The sequence below is a fragment of the Stenella coeruleoalba genome, assembly GCF_951394435.1.
Source record: "Stenella coeruleoalba genome assembly, chromosome: 4".
NCBI classification, from domain to species: Eukaryota; Metazoa; Chordata; class Mammalia; order Artiodactyla; family Delphinidae; genus Stenella; species Stenella coeruleoalba.
Window position 1 is genome coordinate 4,810,063 of NC_137149.1, and position 25,619 is coordinate 4,835,681.

At 41.0% G+C, this 25,619-nt stretch overlaps 1 protein-coding gene across 5 annotated transcripts in view; it reads left to right on the top strand.

Moving 5' to 3' along the window:
- The first annotated feature begins 421 nt into the window (after positions 1-421).
- Positions 422-25,619, top strand: part of ELF2 (E74 like ETS transcription factor 2) — a 92,408-nt gene continuing 67,210 nt past the window's right edge. For 2 of the 5 annotated variants that reach the window (XM_079920559.1, XM_079920550.1), the window contains exons 1-2: positions 422-651; positions 24,877-24,964. The gene's annotated coding sequence lies outside the window, so the exon portion shown is untranslated. The remainder of the gene's footprint in view (positions 652-24,876; positions 24,965-25,619) is intronic. The other 3 variants (XM_079920560.1, XM_079920561.1, XM_079920562.1) reach the window with 3 other exon arrangements.

The following is a 25,619-nucleotide window of genomic DNA, read 5'->3' on the forward strand; positions in this document are numbered from 1 at the left end:
GGGAGCAGGATGGGGGAGCCCCGAGCAGGGAGCGGGAGAAGTGGCGAGAGTCTTTACCTGAGAAGGCGTGCTTGGGAGAAGTTGGGGGCTACAGGGCGGGCGAGATTCGAGAGAGCCATCGAGGCCTGGTGGGCCGGCTGGTGGGGGCCGAGGGCGGCGGGTCCCCGCGGGGTATAAATAGCCGGCCCGGGTTTGACAGGCGCGGCGGTGACTGGCGGTGCCGCCCCCCCTCGCCGCGTGGGGAGGGGAGGAGCGCTCTGAGCGGGCGGGGTGGGGGAGGCGGACTCGACTGTCCTGTTGGCGGCGGCTGGAGGCCGAGGGGGAGGAGCCGAGGCGGGGGGTGGAGGGAGGGAGGGGGCCGGGAGCGGGGCGAGGGCGGGGGCCACCATTGCTCCCCGCGCCGGGCTCAGTGTCGCCGCCGTCGCCTCGGCGGTTGGGGGGGCTCGGCGGGGCGGCGCGGGCGGGGGGCTCTGCGCGGGGCGGCGCGCCGCTGTTTTGTCTCCTCCTCTCCCAGTGGAGCGGCTCGGGCAGCCGGGGAGGCCCCGGCTCCCTCCGGACGCCCGGCCAACGGCGGCGGCGGCGGCGGCTAGTCCGCGGCCCTGCCGGGAGGGAAGGCGACGCGGCGGTCTTCCCGGGCGACGCGGAGAACAGGTAAGAGCGCGCGGGCCGCCGAGGCTGGTGCGAGGGAGCGCGGAGGGTGCGGCGAGAAAGGCTCGCCGTCCCGAGTGCCACCGCCTCCCTCCGCGCCCCCGCCCCGCGCCTGTGTTGTTGGCTCCGGGGTTTGCGGAGGGTTTTCCAGAGGCTGTGGCGGTGACACCGGCCGGGAGCTGGGGAAGGAGGCTGAGTGCCCCCGCGCAGCGGTCGGGGAGCGGGACTTGGAGAAAGGGGAAGGCGGGCGGCGCGCCCGCCCGCGGAGAGCGCGGGGCGCCGGGCAGGGCTGCGCGAAGAGGTTACGGACCCCGGCGGGGGGGATGGGCCGCGCGCAGCTGGTCTCGCAGTGTTTACACCGCCGCGCGAGTCACCTCTGCCGAGAAGCGGACTGAACTGACCCGCCTTATCCCGCGAGGAGGCCAGGGCGGGGGTCCGGCTCCGGAGGAAGCGCGTCCTGGGAGGGTCGGGGAGGGCGGGAGGCTGCGGCCGGCGCCGGGGCAGGGCGGCGAGCCCGGGGCGGGACCTGGGAGGCTCCGGCCGCGTGGGGTGGCGTGGAGGACTGGAGACCAGTTTCCTTCCCCTTCGGGCCTCATCGCCGCCTCTTACCTTTCCTGCCCTCCGGTGTTAGCTGGCACGGCAGGTTGTACTCGGTCATTCTTTTATTCTCGCTCTGCACGCCGGCCCCCTGCTGCCACTTCCCCCTATCCCCCCGGGAGTGGGGAGGCTGGGCTCTGATAGGAATCTGCTTTTTAAACAAAACAAAAACGGGCTCTGTAACACGCGCGTCCAGTGACCGCCTTCTGGATCCTCTCTTCGCGAAGCTGGCCCTCAGGGACCTTGCTCCTGGATGCTGGCGGGGTGGGGGGGCGGGGAGGACGCGGGAGGGGGACGGTAAGGGCTCGGCCAGGGCTGGTACTGACTGCCCGAGCAGCTTTGCGAGCTTTGCGAGCAGGGCAGCCGAGTCCCCTCTTGCTCTACTTGGGCATTTTTATTCCATGTCAATAAAGGAAAATATTCCAGTACCCCAGGAGTAATCCAGGTTGCATAGTTCCTAGTGTTTCCCATGTGCCAGCGTCCCGGGCATTCTTTTTTCTAGGAGCTGGCTACGGTGCAGAATAGCCTTTCTTTACGTTCTTAGTACTTCATTAAAGGAGTAAGAGGGGAACACTTTATTGTAAAACTGAATTTCACCCCCTTTTTTGTCTTCATGAACATTTATTTCAGCCGTGTGGTTTAAATTTTAATCCGGTGACGATAGAACAGTAATCTGGTGTTTGGTAATCAGATTTGCTTTTTCTTTTTATCTGTGGGTCTATATCGAGAGGTAAATGATGTACTTTGTCTAGTGCCATAATCACAGAATAGTGACAGAATGCACAGAAGAATATGCTTTACTAAGATAGGTTTGGATATTTGAGCTTCAGAGTTTCTTCCTTTCTTCCAAAGGTAGAATGACTTTATATAAGACTGGAAACTATTGAATTACATTTAAAGGGGTTTAGGAATAAAGTTTAAATATGATGTAATACAGTTTACACAGTGAGCTCATATGAATATTGATATCTCCTAGTAAACACACGAAGTAGAAAATGATATATCTTGGGCATTTGAAATTTGAAAATTTAATATCAATCTGTTTTTTAAGCTTAGTGACTGAACTAATTGCTTTGATGAATCATTGCTTTTAATTTCAGACACATAAATTCATTTACAAAATAATCACAGTAGGTTGGAAAGAATTTGTAACTTTGAGATTCTTCTGTCCTAAGTAGATAGGTGGGTAACTGCAGCTGTGGTAGGGCCTTACCAGCGCTGATGGCTTCACCTGCTCACAGATCGTACACCGAGGTTTATTGCTGTTGTTGTTGATAACAGCTTTATTGGGATATAATTCACCTACCATTCGATTCACCAATTTAAAGTGTACAGTTCAGTGGTTTTTAATATATTCACAGAGTTGTGAAACTATCACCATCATCCATTTTAAAACATTTTCATCGCCCCCCAAAAAGGAGCCTCATACCCATTAGCTGTCACTCTCAATTTCCCCCCAGAACCCCCAGCCCTAGGCAGCCGCTAACTACTTTCTGTCTCTGTAGATTTGCCTACTCTGAACATTTTCTATAAATGGAATCTTACAATGTGTGATCTTCATAATTGCATTCTTTGATTTAGCGTAATGTGTTCAGAGTTCATCCACATTGTAACGTGTCATTATTTCATTTCTTTTTACTGCTGAGTAATATTCCATTGTATGGATATACCACATACTATGTATCCATTAATTAGTTGATGGACATTTGAGTTTCTACTCTTTAGCTATTACAAGTAATGCTGCTACGCACACTTGTGTACAAGTTTTTGTGTGGATATGTTTTCATTTCTCTTGGATATATACACTTTTTTTAAAAATTAGCTTTTTGAGTTATCATTTAATACCAAAAAATTAATCCTGAGTGAAAATTCAATGATTTTTAATAAATATATTGAGTTCTTAAATTATCACCACAAGCCAATTTTAGAACGTGTTATCACTTCTGAAGATTCTCTCTAGCCTGTTTGCTGTTAACCCTTATTCTCACTCCTGGCCCCAGGCAACCACTGATTTGTGTTTCGTTTCTGTAGATTTGCCTTTATCTTACGCATAAATGGAAACGTACAGTATGTAGTCTTCTGCGTCCGGCTCCTTTCACTTAGCATAGTGTTTTGGAGAGTCATCCATATTGTAGCATGTGTCAGTATTTTGTTCCTTTTTATTACTGAATAGTATTTTAATGTGTGGTTATACCATATTTTGTTTATCTGTTGACCAGTTGATGGGCATTTGGATTGTTTCCAGTTTTTTGACTGTTGCAAATAATGAAGCTTGAAAGTTTGAGTGTGAGTCTTTATGTGGACATATGGTTTCATTCTCTTGGGTAGATGCCTAGGAATAGAATTGCTGGGTCATCTGTTTAACTTTTGAAGAAGCTGCCAAACTGTTTTTGAAAGTGGGCTTACATTTTATATTCCTGACAGCGATGTGTGAGAGTTAGTTTTTTCACACCTTTGTCAACACTTGTTATTGTCTGTCTGTTTTATTTTAGCCATTGTACTGGGTGTGAAGTGTTTAAGTCATTGTGATTTTAATTTGCATTTTTCCTAAAGATGTAAGGTGTTAAGCATTTTTTCATATGATATTCATTCATATATCCTTTTGGGTGAAATAGCTATTCAAATCTTTTGCCAGTTGTCTTACTATAATTGAGTTATAAGAGTTTTTTATACATTCTGGATGTAAGTCCTTTCTTAGATACATGATTTACAAATATTTTCTCCCAGTTTGTGGCTTTTTTCTTTTCTTCATTTTTACTGGAGTCTTTTGAAGCACAAAAGTTTTAATTTTGATGGAGCTTAATTTCCCAATTTTTCTTTTATGGATCATGCTTTTGTTGTTTAAGAACTCTCCCTCATCCAAGATCTTGAGGATTTTCTCCTTTGTTTTCTTCTAGATGTTTTATAGATTTTGCTATTATATGTAGATTTGTGATCTATTTTGAGTTAATTTTTGAGTATGGTGTGAAATAAGGGTATAAATTCACCTGTTATATATGGGTTGTCTTAGCACCGTTTGTTGAAAAGACTGTCATTTCTCCATTGATTGTAATTGTAAATATTTAATTCTGGACTTTCAGTTCTGTTTCGTTATCTGTATGTCTGTCCTTTGGCTAGTACCACCCTGTCTTGATTACTGTGCATTATGGTAATTTATGAAAACAGGTAGTGTAAGCTCTTAAATTTTGTTCTTACCTTTGAAAATTGTGGCTATTGTGGGTTATATATAAAAATTTTAAAATCGACTTGTCAGTATCTGCGAAAAAAGTTTTGGAATTTTGATGGGGAATGCATTGAATCTGTAGATCAGTTTGGGATGAATTACCATCTTACAATATTGAGTCTCCTAATACATGAACATGAAATTTTTAAAAAATGTATTGATCTTTAATTTTTCGAAGTGATGTTTTAAACTTTTCAGTGTATAAATCTTTTACTTAAAAATTAAAAAAAAATGTTATTGTGGTAAGAAAACTTAACATGAGATCTACTCTCTTAACTTTTTAAGAATACAGTACAGTGTTGCTAACTATAAACAGAGTGTTGTATAGCAGATTTCTATACATGGTAGAAGTGTCCTTTTTAATTCTGTTTTGTTCAGAGTTTTTATCATGAATGGGTATTGGATTTTATCAGATGCTTTTTCTGCATCTCTTAGCAAGACCAGCTGTTGCGGTTTGCTCACGACTGTCCTGGTTTTAGTGCTGGAAGACCTGCATCTTGGGAAACCCTTCAGTCCCAGACAAACCAGAATGGTTGGTCACCTTAATGTCTGAGATGATCATGTGGTTTCTGTCCTTTATTCCGCTAATATAGTGTATAATATTAATTGATTTTTAGCAACTAAACCAGCCTTATATTCCTGGGATAAATCCCACTTGGTCATGGTATATAATTCTTATTATATGTTGCTGGATTTAGTTTGCTAATGTTTAATTGAACATTTTTGTGTCTATATTTATGGAAGATACTGGTCTGTAGTTTTCTTGTGATGTCTTTGGATTTTGTAATATAGAAATACATATTAATCCCAGAATAAATTCGGAAATGTTCCCTCTTCTATTTTCTGTAAGAGTTTGTGAAGGATTGGTATTGCTGCCTCTTTGAATATATTTGATAGAAGTCGCCAGTAAGGCATCTGGGCCTCGATTTTTCTTTTTGGGAAATTTTTAAACTACTAATTCAGTTTCTTTACTTGTTATAGATCTATTCAGATTTTTTGCTAAGTTTTAAATTATTAGTTTTGGTAATTGTGTCTCTAGGGCTTTGTCTATTTCATCTACGCTGTTTAATATTTTTGGCATACACTTTATAATATTCCTATATATGCTTTTAAGTTTGCAAGCACAGGTAGTATCTTTTGCTTTTTCATTCCTAATTTTGGCAGCATGTGTCTTCTCTCTTTTTTACTTGGTCATTTTAGCTAAAGGTTTGTCAGTTTTGTTGCTCTTTTCAAAGTAAAAAGTTATGGTTTAATTGTTTTTTTCTCAGTTGTTTTTCTGTTTTCTACTTCACTGATTTCCATTTTAATCTTTATAATTTCCTCCCTTCTTGCTTGAGATTTTGTTTGCTTTTCTCTTTCTGGTTTCTTAAGGTAGAAGCTTAGGTTGTTGATTTGAGATCTTTCTTCTTTTCTGATATAGGCCTACGTTTCCTTCCAAACGTTGTTAGCTGCCATATGTTTTTATAGGTTCTGCTTTTTAAAATTTTCATTCATATTTCCTAATTTCCTCTGTGATTTCTTCTTTGACCCATGGGTTATTTAGAAATGTATTGTTTAATTTCCAATTATTTGGGGATTCCCTAAATTTCATTGTTGCTGATTTCTAATTTAATTCCCCTGTAGTAAGAGAATATACTTTGTATTTTTCTCATTTTAAATTTATTGAGACATTCTTATGGCCTAGTATGTAATCTATTATGAAGAATGTTCTGGACTTCCCTGGTAGTCCAGTGGTAAAGAATCCGCCTTCCAATGCAGGGAATACAGGTTCAATCCCTGGTCGTGGAACTAAGATCCCACATGCCGTGGGGCAACTAAGCCCGCAGGGCAACTAAGCCCCTGTGCCTCAACAAGAGAGGCTGTGTGCCGCAAACTATGGAGCCGATGCGCCCTGGAGCCCATGCACCACAACTAGAGGAAAAAACCCACATGCCGCACTAGAGAGAAGCCCGCGCACCACAGCTAGAGAAGCCTGTGCACGGCAACGAAAGATCCCTCATGCTGCAACTAAGACCCGATGCAGCCAAAATAAATAAATAAATAAATAAAATGAAAAGAAAAAAAAAAGAATGTTCTATGTGTGCTAGAAAGGTTTTGTTGGGTGGAATGTTTCATAGGTGTCAGGTCAAGTTGGTTCTTTGTGCTTATTTTCTGTCTAGCTATTCTATTAATTACTGAGAGTGAGATTCTAAAATCTCTATTATTATTGAAGTGTCTATTTTTCCTTTCAGTTCTAATTTTTTTATAAAGTTATTTATTTATTTATCTTTGGCTGCATTGGGTCTTCGTTGCTGCGTGCAGGGTTTCTCTAGTTGTGGTGAGTGGGGGCTACTCTTCCTTGTGGTGCGTGGGCTTCTCATTGTGGTGGCTTCTCTTATGGCGGAGCACGGGCTCTAGGCGTGCGGGCTTCAGTAGTTGCAGCACGTGGGCTCAGTAGTTGTGGCCCACGGGCTCTAGAGCGCAGGCTCAGTAGCTGTGGCTCACGGGCTCTAGAGCACAGGCTCAGTAGTTGTAGTGCACGGGGCTTAGTTGCTCCGCAGCATGTGGGATCTTCCCGGACCAGGGCTCGAACCCGTGTCCCCTGCATTGGCAGCCGGGTTCTCAACCACTCCACCACCAGGGGAGGCCTGTTCTGTCAATTTTTGCTTCATATTTTTGGGGCACTGGTGTTAGGTATGATATACATATATAATAATACACATACATGCACCTTATAGTAGTATTTCGTCTGGTGTTAGTGTGGCTAATCCAGCTCTCTTGTGCTTACTGTTTGCATTCTGTATCTTTTTCTGTCTTTTTACTTTCAACTTATTTGTTTTCGAATCTAGAGTGTATCTTACAGTATATAGTTCAAATGCCTATTTAAAAAAATAGTTTGACCACTTCTGCCTTTTGATTGGAAGGTTTAATCTGTTCACGTTTAATGTAATAGTTCATATTCAGATTTATGCAGTTTTGCTAGTTACTTTCCATACATCTCATTTCTTTTTTATTTTTTTGATTGTCTTCTACTCCCTGTTCTGGAGTTACTAGATATTTTCCAGGGTATCATTTTAATTCCTTTGTTAGTTTCTTAACTGGATTTTTTAGTTATTTTCTTAGGTTGCTTTAGGGATTACAGTGTGTGTCTTAATTTATCACAGTTTACTTCAGAATTGACTAATTTAATTGTAGTAAAATATAGAAAATTTGCTCCATTTTCTCCCCCCCTCCTGTCTGTTAGTATTGTCACGCATATTAAATTTTTATGTTCTAGAAGCCCAACAATACAGTTTTATAGTATTTTAATGCAACTGTATGTCTTAAAGATAGTTAAGGGAAGAACAAGTATTTTAAAAGGTTTTTTTAAAAAAAATATTTACCATGTATTTACCGTTTATGTGATTTTTATTTCTTTTTATGTATTTGAGTTATGGGCTGGTTATTCCTTTCAGTCTGGTGGACTTCCTTTTGGATTTCTTGTAAGGAAAGTCTGTTATTAATGAATTATCTCAGTCTTTGTTTTTTGGGATTGTTTTTATTTTGCCTTTATTTTTGAAGAATAGTTTTGCTGGATATAGAATACTTTGTTACATTTGTTTACTTTTAGCATTTTGAATATGTCGTCTCCTGCTTTCTGGCCTTCATTGTTTCTGATGAGTTATTTTTCTTTTTGTGCATTCAAGATTTCCTGTCTTCAGTCAACAATTTTTTTTTTTTTTTTTTTTTTGCTGTATGCGGGCCTCTCACTGCTGTGGCCTCTCCCGTTGCGGAGCACAGGCTCCGGACGCGCAGGCTCAAGCGGCCATGGCTCACGGGCCTAGCTGCTCCGCGGCATGTGGGATCTTCCCAGACCAGGGCACGAACCCCTGTCCCCTGCATCGGCAGGTGGACTCTCAACCACTGCGCCACCAGGGAAGCCCCTAGTCAACAATTTTACTGTGGTATGTCTAGGTGTGGATCTCTGTGTGTTAATCCTACTTTGGATTCAGTAAACTTAAATGTAGAGAGAACCATATTTTAAACATTTGGTAAGTTCTAACTATAGTTTCTTCAAGTATTTTTTCTATCCTTTTCTCTCTTTCCTTTTCTTCTGGGACTCTCATTACATGTAAGTTGGCATGCTTGATGGTATTCCTAAGTCTCTGAGGCTCTGTTCATTGAAAGGTTTTTTTAAAAAATTCTTTTCTGATTTTCAGAATTGGTAATTTCTATTGATATATCTTCAAGTGCATCGGCTCTTTCTTCTGTCATCTCCAATCTGCTTTTTGAACTCTGCTAGTGAATTTAAAATTTTGGTTCTTAATACTTTTCAGCTCTAGAATTGTTATACTTTTCAACTCCAGGATTTCCATTTTATTCTTTTTTAAAATAATATCTGTATCTTTATTGATAAGAGTTATATGAGTTACAGTTATCATACTTTCCTTTAATTCTTTAAACGTGGTTTCTGTATTTGGAGATAAAATTAAATTTTAGATAGAAAATGATATCTAAACTATGTGTTAAATCCTAAAATGGAGTTTGCTTTATTTCTAAATTATATTCAATATTTTCATCTGTATTTCATGATATGCATGAAAGTATATTACTCATAAATGCTAAATTTCATCTGATAGTTTCTTTTCAAACACAATTAACAATTTATTTATAATTATTAGTGTTTATTGGAAAGTAGGATCAGTGTACAATTTGAAAGACATGCCATTAATTCTGAAACCTTAGTTCCTTCCCTGAACTGATCATACAGTATAAAGTCTACTTGTTTGTCCATATTTCTTGCTGCTTAATTCTCTCATGGTGGGTGCTAATTGGTAGGAAAAAATGGAAGAAGCCTAAGAGAGCAATATAATGAGTTAGAATCGTTATAAGATATCAAAATCTTCATATGAGCCTGTACATTTAGTAGTATAGTATTATTCATTTTAGGTCCTTGAGAGATTGTAGTAAACAAGATAAATGCAGTGCTTGTTCTCATGGAACCTTATATTCTGTTAGAGGAGACATGCATTAAACATATAAACAAGATAATTTTAGAGAATGATAAATATAGTGAACAAATAAAACAGGGTAATGCGATCTCAAATAGAGAATGATGGGGCAGCTACCTGGAAATGTGATATAATTTGGGGGAGGGGAGCCATGGAGGAAATGTCTCTCTGAAGAGGTGGTGTTTGAAGTGAGATCTGCATGATGTGTGAGGAGCATTCAGTCTGTGGGTGATCTGGAAGACCCTTGTAGCCTAGAGAACAGAGGTGCAGAATAAGCTTGGTGTGTTGTAGGAATAGGGCCAGTGTGGCTGGAGCTCAGCAAGCCAGTGAAAGAGAAATGAGGGATGAATGAGGTCAGAGAGGTGGGGTGGGCTACCCCTGGGTTGATCTTTATAAAGACCATGTTAAAGAGTTTAGATTTTTTTCTAAGTGTGGTGGGAAAACAGTGGAAAAATATTGCAGCGACCTTCATTCTTGACGCAAGAGTTAATTTACAGCCCAGTATATAATTTTATTCTTTTTTTTATTTTCACTTTTGGCTGCGTTGGGTCTTCGTTGCTGCGTGTGGGCTTTCTCTAGTTGCGGCGAGCGGGGGCTACTCTTTCTTGCAGCGTGAAGGCTTCTCATTGTGGTAGCTTCTCATGTTGCGGAGCATGGGCTCTAGGCGTGCAGGCTTTAGTAGTTGCAGCACTCAGGCTCAGTAGTTGCAGCGTGTGGGCTCTGGAGCACAGGCTCAGTAGTTGCGGCACATGGGCTTGGTTGATCTGTGGCATGTGGGATCTTCTCGGACCAGGGATCGAACCCGTGTCCCCTGCATTGGCAGACGGATTCTTAAGCACTGCGCCACCAGAGAAGTCCTATAATTTTATTGTTTAACAGCTTCTGAGTGTGAATAAATATTTCTAGGGTTTTCTATGAATGATTTTAACTTTGTAAAGAATAGAAGGGAAAGTAACTTCTTCCTTGAAATTTAACTATCTAAAAATAAGACAAAAACCCAGTATCTGTAAAACTTTGAATTTGTAGTACAGTTATAGCAGTGGCAGAGATTCTTGCCCAGTGATTAGAGCCGCAGGTACAATGGCGAAGATGATATTTAGTCCTTCAAATAAAAATAAGCATGCGTTTGTTCATTGATCTATTCATTATACATTCTACAGGCCCTGTAAGCACCCATGATCCAGAGCCTGTGGGGAAGGTATAAACCTTGGCTTAATTAGGCAAAGGGAGATAATCTCGGAAATAGTTATAGTTTAGGCCTCAGAGTGAGAGACTGGGTGCACATTTTCCCCTAGTTGCTTCTGCAGGGACCTTTTTATTTAACATTATGAGAAAGTTTATATTTTGGTTCCAGGTAAATATGGGTAAATCTTAATTAGCATATAAAGTCTATACCTGAGAATCTTTGTTTCTTGCTAATATAGAATTACAGGCCAACATTTCTTTCTAAAAAACAAATAAAAAATAAGCTCTGAAGTAAGTCAGAAAGAGAAAAACAAATACCGTATGCTAACACATATATATATGGAATCTAAAAAAATGGTTCCGATGAACCCTAGAGGCAGGACAGGAATAAAGACACAGACATAGAGAAAGGACTTGAGGACACGGGGAGGGGGAAGGGTAAACTGGGACAAAGTGAGAGAGTGGCATGGACATATATACACTACTAAATGTAAAACAGATAGCTAGTGGGGAGCATCCTGTAGCACAGGGAAATCAGCTCGGTGCTTTGTGACCACCTAGAGGGGTGGGAGAGGGAGGGTGGGAGGGAGGGAGATGCAAGAGGGAGGGGATATGGGGATATATGTATATGTATAGCTGATTCACTTTGTTATAAAGCAGAAACTAAAACACCCTTATAAAGCAATTATACTCCAATAAAGATGTTAAAAAAAAAAAAGCTCAACCCTAAAGAGGCCAAAGGAGAAAGAATTTCTGATGCTGTCACTTTCTCCCTAAGGCCTACAGAACTTATATGAGAGAATTTGTGAGTTAAATAATTAATTCCCTCCTCCCGCCACCCCCTTTTTTTGGAAAGGGAAAAAAAATATGTATGCTTATGTAGATAAGGTAGATGTAATTCCCATTTAGCATATTTTAAGCCTTCTAATCAGCTCATGTTATGAGTCAATAAAGGAAGTAGGTAGAAAAATCTCCCAGGGGTGGGGTGGGAGAGGTTCTATATGATTCATTCACAGTTTCAATGTTAAAAACACTTGTATAATCATGAGGCAGAAAAACTTTAAGAGCACAGAGTCTGGAGCCAGACGGCTTAGGTTGAAATTCTGACTTTCTCATTTGTTTGTTTGACCTTGAGTAAGTTACTTAAAAAAAAAAAAAAAAAAAAAAATCGCCTGGTGCCTCAGTTTCCCCAAATGTAAAATGGGGAGTTATACCTGTTTTGTAGGATTGTGTAGATTGAATAGGTTAATACATGTAGTGAGTTTAGAATAATGTTGGCATAGAGTAAGTGCTCTATAAATGTTAACTACTGTTATCCCTTCATTGTTTGGAAGAAGAAGAAAATATACTCTAAGCTGAGCTAGTTATCCAGTTACCTCTAGGATAAATTCACATTAATGAATTCATATCCTATCAAACCAGAATATTTAAAAAGGTTGTTGTGAAGAGCAGTTCTTTGCTTCCTTTTAAGTCACGGTAGTGAAGAAGTTGGCGAAGGTTTTAGAATTATCTGCACTAGGGTCTTTTTTTTAAAAAATAAATTTATTTATTTATTTATGTCTGCGTTCGGTCTTCGTTGCTGCGCGCGGGCTTTCTCTAGTTGCGGAGAGCAGGGGCTACTCTTCGTTGTGGTGTGCGGGCTTCTCATTGCGGTGGCTTCTCTTGTTGCAGAGCACGGGCTCTAGGCGCGCGGGCTCAGTAGTTGTAGCTCACGGGCTCTAGAGCGCAGGCTCAGTAGTTGTGGCACATGGGCTTAGTTGCTCCACAGCATGTGGCATCTTCCCGGAGCAGGGATTGAACCCGTGTCCCCTGCATTGGCAGGCGGATTCTTAACCACTGCGCCACCAGGGAAGTCGTGCACTAGGGTCTTGAGGATGGCAGTTGCTGCATTGGCAATTTATCTCTCCTTCAAAAAGAAAACTTTCCCCAGTTTGCTTTGCTGAATAGAACCTAAGTAGATTTTAGGCTTCCTGATGACTGGGAATCTGCCATATACCCTGATCACCTGTAGCTTCAGCTTCCTGTAAAGCAGTTGCTTGACTACCTTAAGCCAGTTGAGACAAGCCTTTTAAGTCTTTTATGTGTCTCTCTTTGCATGTACAAGAGGCTATTGTGACCATATTTGAGACTTCTTAAACGTCTGTGCAATGGTCAGGGGATAAGCCGGTGGCTTTGATTGCTACTTTTTCCCTAACCGAGCCTCCTAGTACATATTCTCCTGTCTGGTTCTTACTTGATTTGGAAGTGTGCTTATTCACAGAACATACAGGCTAAACATTTATTTCCACCATTTAGTATTTCTTACAAATAGTTCATAGAATAAGTCTAGAAATGAATATTCATATAAGTTTAGGGTTACTGATTAATAATGAGACCTTTGGGGACTTCCCTGGTGGTCCAGTAGTTAAGGCTCTGCTTCCGCTACAGGGGGCGCGGGTTTGATGCATGCTGTGCAGTGTGGCCAAAAAAAAAAAAAAAAATCAAATCAAACCTTCGTTGCTTATCTTCATCCTCAAGATAGGTTAGATTCTAGGATGTGCTTAATGTGATCTCTTCCTCCATATACTTATTATGGCCTTTATTATTACGGCCCTACAATTTGAGCCAGTGTGAAATGGTAACCGAGTTTAGGAGGATCAAAATATTAAAGGAGTACAGATAGCTAGGCAGCAGTATCATTTTTAGCTCCAGTGGTAATTGTGGGTAGCGCAGTCAGGTTGATTTTGTCTTGCCATCTCTTTGCTCATCAGTTCTTTAAATAACTCTAATGTTTGATTATTCAGAGTATTTTAAGATGATAATTCCCTCTTAGATTTTCACCATCACAAAATAAATTGAACAAACCAGCATTTGTGAGGTTACGCCCAGGAACCTGGCCATTGTAGTTCTTTGGATGATGAAGAAAACAACCAAAACATGCCTGGCAAGAAAAGCATCAAAATACCTTAAACAGAACTTAGATGAAATCACAGATTATCTAAGTTCATTTCTTATCTATGTGTTATTCTGTGACTTTGTATGTCAGAACTCAGGGCCGTGAGTAAATAAGGATTTTAAGATATTATTATCCATGGTATGGGACTCTTGAAATGCAGAATTGTTTTATGGTTGGCAAGTTATCGATATTTTACTTAATTTTCCAATTAGCCTCTTCAATCTATTTCTTCTATAAAATGAGCTCTAAGATCTCTTCCAGTAATTTCATGTAATTTCTCTTATACTGTAAATTTCTAGCACGCAGTTGAAAATATCTAGATCAGTCACCTTGCCCTAAAGTAAGTCCTATGACATGACCACTTGCTGCCCAAATAATTTCCAGCCCTGACCTGTGGGCCCAAATATTTGTCAACTGTATACTGCTCAGACTTAGTTCCATTTTCAGAGGGGGATTCTTCTTTCTTTAAAAGATTCATTAGTTTACTTTTTATCCCTTTAAAATGTACTAATTTTTGTTTTAACAAGTTAGAAGAATGAACATCTCAGTTTTGCATGAGGAGCAGCTAGGTTTTAGGTATAATCATCTGTTACTGCTTTATTCTTAATAGGAAGGTTTGGCAATATGATACAGCTCTGATTGATGCTATAAAAGACATAATAATAATAAAGTTACATTCATTCAATACTCACAGTGTGCCAGGCACTTTATGTAAAGGATTAAAAGAACTAAACACACTGACTTCATAGAGTTGTTTTACTATCTTATTATGGGTGAGGATATTGAAGTTTAAAGAGATAAATAACTGCCCAAGATTATGTAGTTACAGGTAAAGCCAACATTCAACAAATATTTATTGAGTACCTACTGTATTCTGGGGATACAGTGGTCAGTAGACTCTTAACTGTTAGTCGTACTAGCTCTTAAATGTAAAGCACACTGTTAAAATAGTACTCGTGTAACGGGGAATAATTATACCTATGTCACAGGGTTATTTTAAGGGTGAAAGGACAATGTATAAAAATGCTTGATTCAGTAACGTAGAAATAGAAGAATACATGGTTGAGACTATTATTATATTAGCATTATAAACTACATATATAATTCCTGTCAGACTTGGTAGATAATTAAAAAAATAGAACAATGAAAATATGAATCGGAAGTATTTCAGGAATTGAGTTCCAAATTTAAAAGCTTTAATTTTACCAATAAAGTGGCTAAGAATAATAAGGCTTTTTAGGGGGAGAATTTTCTGATTCCATAGGCAGGTACTAGTTGTGAGTCAAACTGTACATAAATTTAGATTACAAGCTACAGTTCTTCTTAGTATGATGATAATGTTAATATTGAATAAGAATCTCTTTAATAGGTTAAATTCTAATTTGCAGCATTGTCCTCTCCTTCTTTTAAAGTCAAATTTATTGAAGTTTAGTTCACATGTAGTAAAATTCATCCTTACACTTCCATGATTTTTTTTTTTTTTTTGCGGTACGCGGGCCTCTCACTGCTGTGGCCTCTCCCGTTGTGGAGCACAGGCTCCGGACGCGCAGGCCCAGCGGCCATGGCTCACGGGCCCAGCCTCTCCGCGGCATGTGGGATCCTCCCGGACCGGGGCAGGAACCCGCGTCCCCTGCATCGGCAGGCAGACTCTCAACCACTGCGCCACCAGGGAAGCCCACTTCCATGATTTTGAGAAATTCATATCATTATGCAGTTACCACCACAGTCAAGATATAGAACATTGCTATCACCCCCCAAAAGTTCCTTGTGCCCTTTGAGATAACGCCTTCCCACTGACCTGTTTTCTGTTCCTATAGTTTTACTTTTTCTTGAAATGTCCTGTGAATGGAATTGCCGTTCCTCTTTCTGATCCATTAGGTTGTTTAGATATATTTGCTGCAATAGCAGGTAAGGTAACTGTGACCCCCTATGCTGACACAGCTTTCTTACAAATTAAGAATTGCATTAAGAAGCAATTAAGTCAAAAAATGAACACAGCCTGTTGGAAAATTGTAAATAAGTTTGTCAAAGGATTAGTAAATATTATTCAATTTACACAACATATTTAAAAAGAACCAATGCATGTGAATGGATTTCACACTTTAGATGGGAAACTAATAAAATCAGTTTTCAACCTCTCCTTGGACCCCAGTTGTAAAAATTAGATGAATCATAATCCTTGATTCATGACACAAATAATTTGCCCAGTAATGGCTGTTGTTTGTTTATTTTTAATAATATGATAAACACACATGAGTGCATCATTCAGCATGAGAACTAGAGCTGTTTTTTTTTTTTTTTTTTTTTTTTTTTTTTTTTGCCCGCGCCTCTCGGTTTGCAGGAGGGGTCTTAGTTTCCTAACCAGGGATTGGACTCTGGCCCAGGCAGTGAAAGCGCTGAGTCCTAACTACTGGACCACCAGGGAACTCCCGAGAACTAGAACCTTGACAAGAATTTATATCACATTTAGCCATGCATGACTTAATATAATTTATTTTAAAATCCTTAATAGATTTTGGTTGTGTATATTTCTTATTAATTAGTAGGAGTTCTTTTTTCCCCCTGTTTTGGAGGGAGGGGAATTACTTTTCCTAGTGTCTTGTCTTTTGGTTTTGTTTTTGGTTTGCATCGTTAGGAATTTTTTTAAAAAAATTGGTGTAGTCAAGTTTAGTAATGTATTAAGTAATGTATTAAGTAATTAAGTAATGTATTAAGTAATTTTTCCTTAACTATGAGTTCATGAAGATATTCTATATTTCCTTCTAATTTTGAAAAAAATGTGTATATTTGGGTCTTTAGTACACCTGTAATTTACTTTGTGAATGGTGAGAGATGGTGATTTAATTTTTGTCTTGTATGGATAATCACTTGTCTCAGCATCATTTAATAGTCTTTTTCTCCCATTGATGTTAACACTGCCTCTTCCTACACTAAGTTTCCAGTATGCATGGGTCTTTTTCTGGCCTCTATATTCTGTTCCATTGGTATATTTGGTTATGTCTACACCATTACTTACTGTCTAATTACCATAGACTAGACTAGGTAGGGCAGTTCTTCTCCAGAGGGTTTTGGCTCACTTTTGCCCTTTGTTCTTGTACCTCCCCCCCCCCCCCCGCTTTTTTTTCTTAACTATCTTTGTCAGGGTTTTTGTAAAACCGTCGTGGGATTTTTGACTGGACATATATTGAATTTCTTAGATGAATTTGTTGAGCATTGACATCTGTAAGATACTGAGCTTTCCTATCCAAGACTGCCAGGGAATTCCCAAGATTTCTTTAATTTCTTTCAATACATTTATTTATTTTCTCCGTAGAGGTCTTTGTTAGATTGAGTCTTAGGTGTCTCCACGTGGCTTGCGGGATTTTTTTTCCTTGACCAGGGATTGAACCCAGGCCACGGCAGTGAAAGCGCTGAGTCCTCACCACAGCAGTTCCCTAACTGCCGGGGAATTCCCAAGTCTTAGGAGTCTTATATTTTTGTGGTTATGGTAAACGATATCCTTTTAAAAAATTACATTTTCTGTTTGTTGCGGGTACATAGAGAAACAGTTGATTTTTATATATGGTAAGTCCCCTACATACGAACGAGTTCCGTTCCGAGCGCACGTTTGTAAGTCCATTTTTTTCGTTAGTCCAGCAAAGTTAGCCTAGGAACTCAGCTAACACAATCGGCTGTATAGTACTTTCCTGTAATAGGTTTATAATACTTTTCATATAAATAATACATAAAAAACAAACACAAAAAATAAAACATTTTTTAATCTTACGGTACAGTACCCTGAAAAGTACAGTAGTACAGTACAACAGCTGGCATCCAGGGGCTGGCATCGAGTGAACAGGCCAGGAGAGCTCCAGACTGGAGGAGGGAGAGGAGGTGGGAGATGGTAGAGCTGAATCAGGATCGTCCGCAATAGGAGACGGAGGGCGAGCTGCAATTCCACTCACACCTGACGCTGATGGCCCAGGTTCTGGTTCATTGCTAGATTCAATTCTATCTACCCTCTTGAAAAAATGATCCAGTGATGTCTGGGTGGTAGCTCTTTTTTCCTCGTCATAGATGACACGGTAGCACTGGATTGCGTTCTGAACGGCTGCTGCAACCTTTGTGTACCGTTCTACATTTGGGTCCTGGGCTTGAAATAAAGATACCGTACTACTGTACTCTGTGCAGTACTGTACAGTAAAGTACACAAAAGCACAACCACTTGTAGAGGATGCACGCATGTGACAGTGTATGCCAGACGTGTGAACTAACTTATGTGGTTGGACATGTGAACACACTTTCTCATCTTTGAAAGTTCACAGCTTGAAGTTTCGTATGTGGGGGACTTACTGCATTCATCTGTATCCACACATCTTGCAAACCCTCTTCTTCTAATATCTGAAGATTCTTTTGGGTTTTCTATGTAGAGAGTCTTAACATCTACAAACAATGGTAGCTTCATTTCTTCCTTTACATTTCTTTCTTCTTTTTAAATTTTACTTATTTTTTGGCTGCGTTGCGTCTTCGTTGCTGCACGCGGGCTTTCTCTAGTTGCAGTGAGCAGGGGCTGCTCTTCGTTGTGGTGCGCGGGCTTCTCACTGCGGTGGCTTCTCTTGTTGCGGAGCACAGGCTCCAGGCGCGTGGGCTTCAGTAGTTGCAGCACGTGGGCTCAGTAGTTGTGGCATGTGAGCCCTAGAGAGCGTGGGCTTCAGTAGTTGCAGAGCATGGGCTCAGTAGTTGTGGCTCATGGGCTCTAGAGCACAGGCTCAGTAGTTGTGGTGCACGGGCTTAGTTGCTCTGCGGCATGTGGGAATCTTCCCGGACCAGAGATCGAACCCCTGCCCCCTGCATTGGCAGGCGGATTCTTAAGCACTGAGCTGCCAGGGAAGTCCCTCTTCCTTTCCATTTCTTACGCCTTTTAATTTTTCCTTATCAAACTCTGCTGGTCAGAATTGCCAGTGTGGTTTTGAATTGAAGTGGCAATTGTAGGTATATTTGCTCTGTTCCCAGTATTGGGGAAAAGTTTTAAATATTTTGCCATTGAGTCTTGGCTGCTTTTTCCTTTCTTTTTTTTTTTTTTTTTTTTTAGCGGTACGTGGGCCTCTCACTGCTGTGGCCTCTCCCATTGTGGAGCACAGGCTCCGGACGCACAAGCGCAGCGGCCATGGCTCACGGGCCCAGCCGCTCCGTGGCATGTGGGATCTTCCCGGACTGGGGCACGAACCCGTGTCCCCTGCATCGGCAGGTGGACTCTCAACCACTGTGCCACCAGGGAAGCTCTGCTTTTTTCTTTTAATTATAAAATTTATCAAGTGATTTTTATTGCATATACCAAGATGATGTGTTAATAATTATCTATTGCTGCGTAACAGATTACCTACAACATGGGTTGATGGGGATGTCGAGAAATTAGGACCTTCATACACTGCTGATGACAATATAAAATGATGTAGTTTGGCATTTTCTCAAAATATTAAGCACAGAGTTACTATGTGTTCTAGCAATTCCATTCCTAAGTATATACTAAGAGAAAAGAAAACATATGTCTACACAAAAACTTGTACATGAATTTTTATAGCAGCATATATATATATATATTTTTTGGCGGTACACGGGCCTCTCACTGTTGTGGCCTCTCCCGTTGCGGAGCACAGGCTCCGGACGCGCAGGCTGAGCGGCCATGGCTCACGGGCCCAGCTGCTCCGCGGCATGTGGGATCTTCCCGGACCGGGGCAGGAACCCGTGTCCCCTGCATCGGCAGGTGGACTCTCAACCACGGCGCCACCAGGGAAGCCCCAGCAGCATGATTTTATAATAGGCAAAAAGTGGAAACAACTTTGCACCGACTGATGAATGGATAAATAAAATGTGATATATCTAGGCAATGGAATATTATTCAGCAATAACAGAATTGAAATACTAATACATGTTACACATAGATGAATACTGAAAACGTACTGAGTGAAAGACACCCGTCACAAAAGTCCACATATTTAAAATTCTGTTTATATGAAATGGCCGGAACAGCAAATCTCTAGAGGTAGGAAGTAGATTAGCATCGCCCAGGACGTGAGGGTGGGGGAGGGTGGGGAGTGACTGCTGATGGACGTGAGGGTTTTTGGGGGGTGACGTGCTGAGAATGTTGTAAACTTAGATTGTGGTGATGATGGTACTTCATTCATATACTAAACCCTTTAAGTTGGTGAACTGTGTGATACGTGAATTATATCTCAATAAAGCTGTTTTAAGAGGTAAGTACATGTGTAGTTTTGTTAGATATTGCCAAGTTCTCCTCCCAAAGTGTTGGGTCACCTTGCTTCCCACCAGCAGTGTATAAATGTACACAGTTTTACCAACAGAATAGAATGTTATATGCATTTTAATTTTCACCAATCTGATAGATGAGAGAAATGGTATTTCAATTTTTAAAAACTTGCCTTTCTCTACGAGTGAATTTGAACATCTTTTCTTATGTTTAAGGGCTACTTTTGTATCTGGTTTTGTGAATTGTGTGTTCGTGTTTTTCACATTTTCATATTTTTTGTACCACAGTTTTTCATATTTTTCTCTTGTTTTCCTTTTTGGTCCCTTATTCTCTATTTTAAGCATTCCTTATGTATTAGCGATAGTAGCCTTTTGTAATGTAGTATCATATTTCGAGTGTCATAGATTGAGTTTTCCTTGTTTTTGTACTTTATGTAAATAAAGTCGTACACGTAGGCTGTTTCTGATGAGAGTGTGGTCTGTATTCTAAGCAACTAAGTTATAGTCTGAGCTGCATTTGCTTCTGACTGCTACTTAGGTTTGCTCTCATTTCTCAGTTTTTTTCAGTCCTGACAATTCACTTAGTATTCATGATTCAGAATTGTTTCTCTTATTGTTATGCCGGTTTCCACCCCTTCTTCTAACCCCAGACCAAGCGGTGGCTCCTTTCTGAAGTCTTTTCTAGAATCTTCCCCTAGAATCCACCCCCACCCCCGGGCCGACTGGGTGTTCCCTTTTTTAATGTTTCCACTGTACTTTGTAGTTTCCTTTATGGCGATTACATTATGGTAATTGCTTCGAGTGCCTCTCCTTACTAGACTCTAAGCTGTTTGCAGGCTGAGTCCTAACTTTGTTTTTGTGTTCTTGGCATAGTGCTGTATTTGGTGTACAGTTAAGTGCTTAATAAATGTTATTGAAAGAACTGGTATAGTAAGAGAGAGGAAACAGGTGATGTTATTATAGGGGAAAAGTTGTCCATGAGGGGCAGGTAGAATCTGAATAATCAAAGAAGAGGGCACTCCTGATGAGAGAAGGGAACCAGCAAAGGGATAGGGATGGGAATGAGCATTGGTCTGTGCAGTGAAGAGTGAAGACATTTGTCTGATTGGAACATGTTTGTTTATCCGCGTATTCATCACATCTTTACTGTTTATCTGCTATATGAAAGGCAGTGGTTTAGGTGGTATCAACCACAGATTTTTAAAACCTGCATACACAGATGTTTAAAACTTGGTGCTTTGAGAAAGGGGTAAGAAGGTGAGAATATTAAGAAGGTAAAGTGAAGCAGGATTTTAGGGAGCACCAAAGAAAGGCATAGGTGTTGGGCTTGCTGTGGTTGATGGGAGGGGGCACCTGGAAGCTGTTATTTCCCTGATGTTTTTGTGAGGGAAGTATATAATGTGGATTGGGGGAAGAGAATTACAGAAAATGATATTGAGCCCTTCAGTGATGAGGTTGCTTTAGAGCTGAGACCTGTAAGACAGCTAGGAATTGGCCAAATGGGCAAACAGGGGAAGGGTGTCAAGACAAGAGAGAGGAGAATGTAGAGAACTGTAAACAGCTGTGGTGCAAACAACCAGGATGCAGGGAGTAAAGGAGAACGAGGCTGGGCCAGTGAGCGTGGATTAGATTTGTGGCTTCCATACCGGGGCATATCAGAATGAACATTTCATAACTTCTGAAAAAGAGACCTAGACCCCTTGCTCGTTTCTACTAAATCAGTATGCTTGCAAAGAGGTTGAAATTTCATCTTGCAGGTGATGATGAACTGCTGAAGAATTTTGAGAGGGGCCTGACATTATCCCATCTTGGATCACCCTGACGGTGCAGTTAGACGGACTGGAAGGGAGGGAAGATTAAAGGCCAGGAGGCGAAATCTGAGGCTCTTACAACTATAGAAAAGTGAGAATAAGGGCCTCAACTAAGGCAGAGGATATGAGATTACTGAGCAGGAGTCACGAGTGAGAGGGGATGATGGTGTTGATGGGGAAGGAGCCACAGACGACTGCAGCCTCTGCGGCTTTAGGCAACTTGCGTAGGTGGCAGGGCAGCTTACGGGGCTAATTCAGCACAGTAGGCGAGCTCATGCCTTGGGGGAGGTAGCAGAGAAACAGTTGAGTTTGGGACATGTTGGACTTGTTTCACACCGTCATTCATCCCATTTCATGGCTAGTCCAGGTGCGCTGACTGATTTCTCTGAATTCATTCTTGACTCTTCTCTTTCATTCACACCCCGCGTCCAGTTTGCTATCAAACTTTGTCCATTTTACCTACAAAAATTTCTAAAAGTTGACCACTGTTCGCTCTCTCCAGAACCCACCACTCAGTCCTAGCCAGTGTCATTTCTCACCTACTTATCCTAGTGGCTTCCAAATTGATCTCCCTGCTTCTGGCCTTGTCCCCTTGTCTGTTCTCAACCCAGCAGCTGAATGACCGTTAGAATAATCAGGTCATCTCTCTGCACAAAACCCTCCTTCTCCCGGGGTCAAGGTCAGAGTCCTCATCGAGGGCTTATGTGACCCCTTTCCTTACCCCTTGGTCATCGCGTCTGTTCTTCCTTCCTCTAGCTCACTTCGCTCCAGCCGTATTGGCCTCCTTGCTGATCTTTGAACTTTCAGGCTTATTCCCTCTTGAAGATCTTGAATGTTCTCTTTCCTTTCACGAGGGAGCTCTCCCCGTGCCCCCCGTCACTGGCACAGCTCCTTCCTACTTCCGAGTTTTCACTCATATGTCACTTTTTCAGTGAATTCTTCTCTGATTACCCAGTTTGAAATTGCAGCCCTCTTCCTTGCCGAATATTTTCTCCTTTTGGTTCATTTGCCTCCTTGGCCTTTATCGCCGTCTACATGGGTGCTAAACATATTTTGCTATTTTCATCTCTCCCCACTGGGATTTAAGATACATAAGAACAAGGACTTCTGCTTTTTTCACCACTGTACCTCTAGCGACCGAAAACTACTCGTATATAAAAGGTGCTCAATTAGTGTTTGTTGAATGACTGAATTAATTAATGGAGTCCTTGGGATATCCTGGAATAGATGCTTGCTATTTATTTATACCCTATTTAATTTCACAAGGAAGTACAGGAGCCCATACAATGGTTTAGACTGGAAGAGAGACTTGAGTGAAGCCGTGGCAGTGCGTGAGACGGTTTAGACAGAGTGAAGAATCAGAAGAGGACTGTGGATGGGGTCCTGGAAACACCTACCAGGATTGACCAGAGAGTTGCACTGTCCTTAGTTATCCAAGCGGGAACGCTGCTCTGGGTTCCCTCATCTGGCCTTCCTGCAGCTAACCCCTGCTGATAGGATAGGTTGAGGATTTTGAGGGGCCAGTCCATCTGGTACCCATTTCTAGATCAAGCTAAGAGTATTTGAATCCCAGAATTCCCTGCCCATGTAACCCTTCACAGGTCTCTTCCCTGATTCTCTCCTCTGTTAACTATACCACATGTATGGACTTCCCTCGGCCTAAGGGATGGCCAAGTGGCAGCTGTTTGCAGGCGTGTGGCCAGAGCTTAGACGTGTTGTCTGGGATGTCCACGTGTGTGCATGTGACGCTCCTTGTAGGCTGGAGGGGAGCCAAAGGTGGCATGAGAAAAAGGGGCAGGCTGCAGGGAGATGGGGGGAGCACGGGCTTCCCATCCCACCCCCCACCCCCAGCCGCCATAGATGTTGAGTCTGAGAATGCCAAATCAGAACTTAGCCTTTAGGTTGTTATAAAAGTGTATGTGTCAAGGTAGGAGAGTAAAATAAAATTCACTAGCTTGTTAGTTTGGTCTGTAACTTTAGAATACTTAGGCATGTGGTATACGGGCTGACATTTGTACTCTTCAAGCTCCTTGAAAACTAGGGGTGGGCCTGCAAGAGGGAATTGAAAAGGAATAGCTAGAGAGGGAGAAGATAAATTCAAGATAGAGTTTCAAGGAGGGAATGATCAACAGTGTCAAATGCTTCAGAGACATTAAGTCCTGTGAAGACAGAAATGGAGCCATTGGATTCGATAACCAGAATTTAGTAAAAATTTCAGTTGGTGATGATGGCTGCCAAACTCCCATAGAAGGAGTACCTGAGAAATCCGGAAGTGGAGACAGCGTATAAAAGATTTTTTAGGTAGAGCCTTATCTGAGAAAGGAAGGAACTAGAGTGGTAGCTGGAGGGGTATGCAGGGTCATGGAGGAGTCATGTTTACGATGAGAGAGTCTTGGGGCTTCCCTGGTGGTCCGGTGGTTAAGACTCCAGTTTCCACTGCAGGGGGCACGGGTTCCATCCCTGGTCCGGGAATTAGGATCCCTCATGCTGCACGCAGCACGGCCAAGAAATTAAAAAAAAGAAAGAAAAATGTTGAGAGAGTCTTATAAATGTTTAGATGTTGAGGGACAGAACCCAATGTTCAGGAAGAGAAGGTTAAGGAAAAAGAGGGAATAGTTGATGGAACAAGGCCTAAGCCGCAGTGCGCAGGTGAGCTTCAGAGAGGAGGAGGGCTGCTTGAGGAGGCTCGGGGTGTTAGGTTTGTGTGGGTGCAAAATTTGGAGGGTGAGGCAGCAAGGAAGTGAATAGCGGGAAAGTTATCAGCAATAATATATCATTAGCGTCGTTCAACAGTAGTTTTCTGGGTTAGTCATTTTTTTCTAAACTTTAAAATTTTTTAGGTCTTTAAAATTAATTAACTAACGTATTTGTTTTTTATTGAAGTATAGTTGATTGGGTTAGTCTTCTTAAACTTGATTTTATACTCCTGGGGATCTGGGGTTATACCTGCAGCCATGTGTTCAAATTCTGTTGGTTGATTGAAATATAGCCCATGATGTGGGGTATAGGCTATGTATGTTGGAATCTGTCGTTACTCAATACTTGGTATCTAGTGGTGACTTAAAATTTTAAGTTTGATAAAAACTTTTGATTCCTTAATAGCCCAGGAGTAATTTCTTTATTATGTTCATTATAAAACGTGTACCATCAGGCTTTGGAGATGGTTTGTTGTAATAAGTACCTACTGTCAGAATCACACCTATTTTGGGCAAAATATTTTTTAATAGAATTATATTAATACTGTCTTTTTCCCCCCACTAGTAGTTCCAGAGAACTGCTGGTTTATATTTTAACTCTTGCCACCTTGTGAAAATAGTGAAGGATGCTTAGACTACTTAACATTCAAATTGTAAGTAAAAGTTATTTCTGCTATTACTATCTATATGATTAGAAAACAGAAATTGAAAATAGTTGTCACCTTGTATGATAATAGTAAGCTTTAGTGTGATGGGATTGTGGATTTTTCTTAATTTTTATTCTTAAGATACAAATACTTGCTATCCCATTTTCTGTTGATAAGATCAAAAAGGAGACTAATAGTACTGAATGGGTCTCAAGTAGTGAGGTGAAATTTCTGCTTTTTTTTCAGGTATTTCTTTTTATTGTATAAGTTTATGGAAATTCTTTAATATTTTATTTCCATATCTGTATGGTACCAGTGTTCAAATTTAATATAGGCCACATATTAATGGAATGATTAATTAGAAACGGTTATTCTTTTCTCTTTAAATATGCTTAATTTTTCTGCATTCTTAAACTTTTGTGGGAAAAAATCCTGTCAGAAAGAAATTCTGTAATTTCTCTATGAAATATTTAACATACACAAAATCAAATGTAACTTTTTAGAATTATTAGAATAATCTAATGCATAAATCTAGGCGATGTACATACCGATATTCATCTCTAGTAGGGGAAAAAAGCTTTAATTATGTTTTCTTGAAACCCTTTGCTATACTGCATTTTAACCAATAGCAAAAAAATTATTGAGGAAAGAATGATAAAGT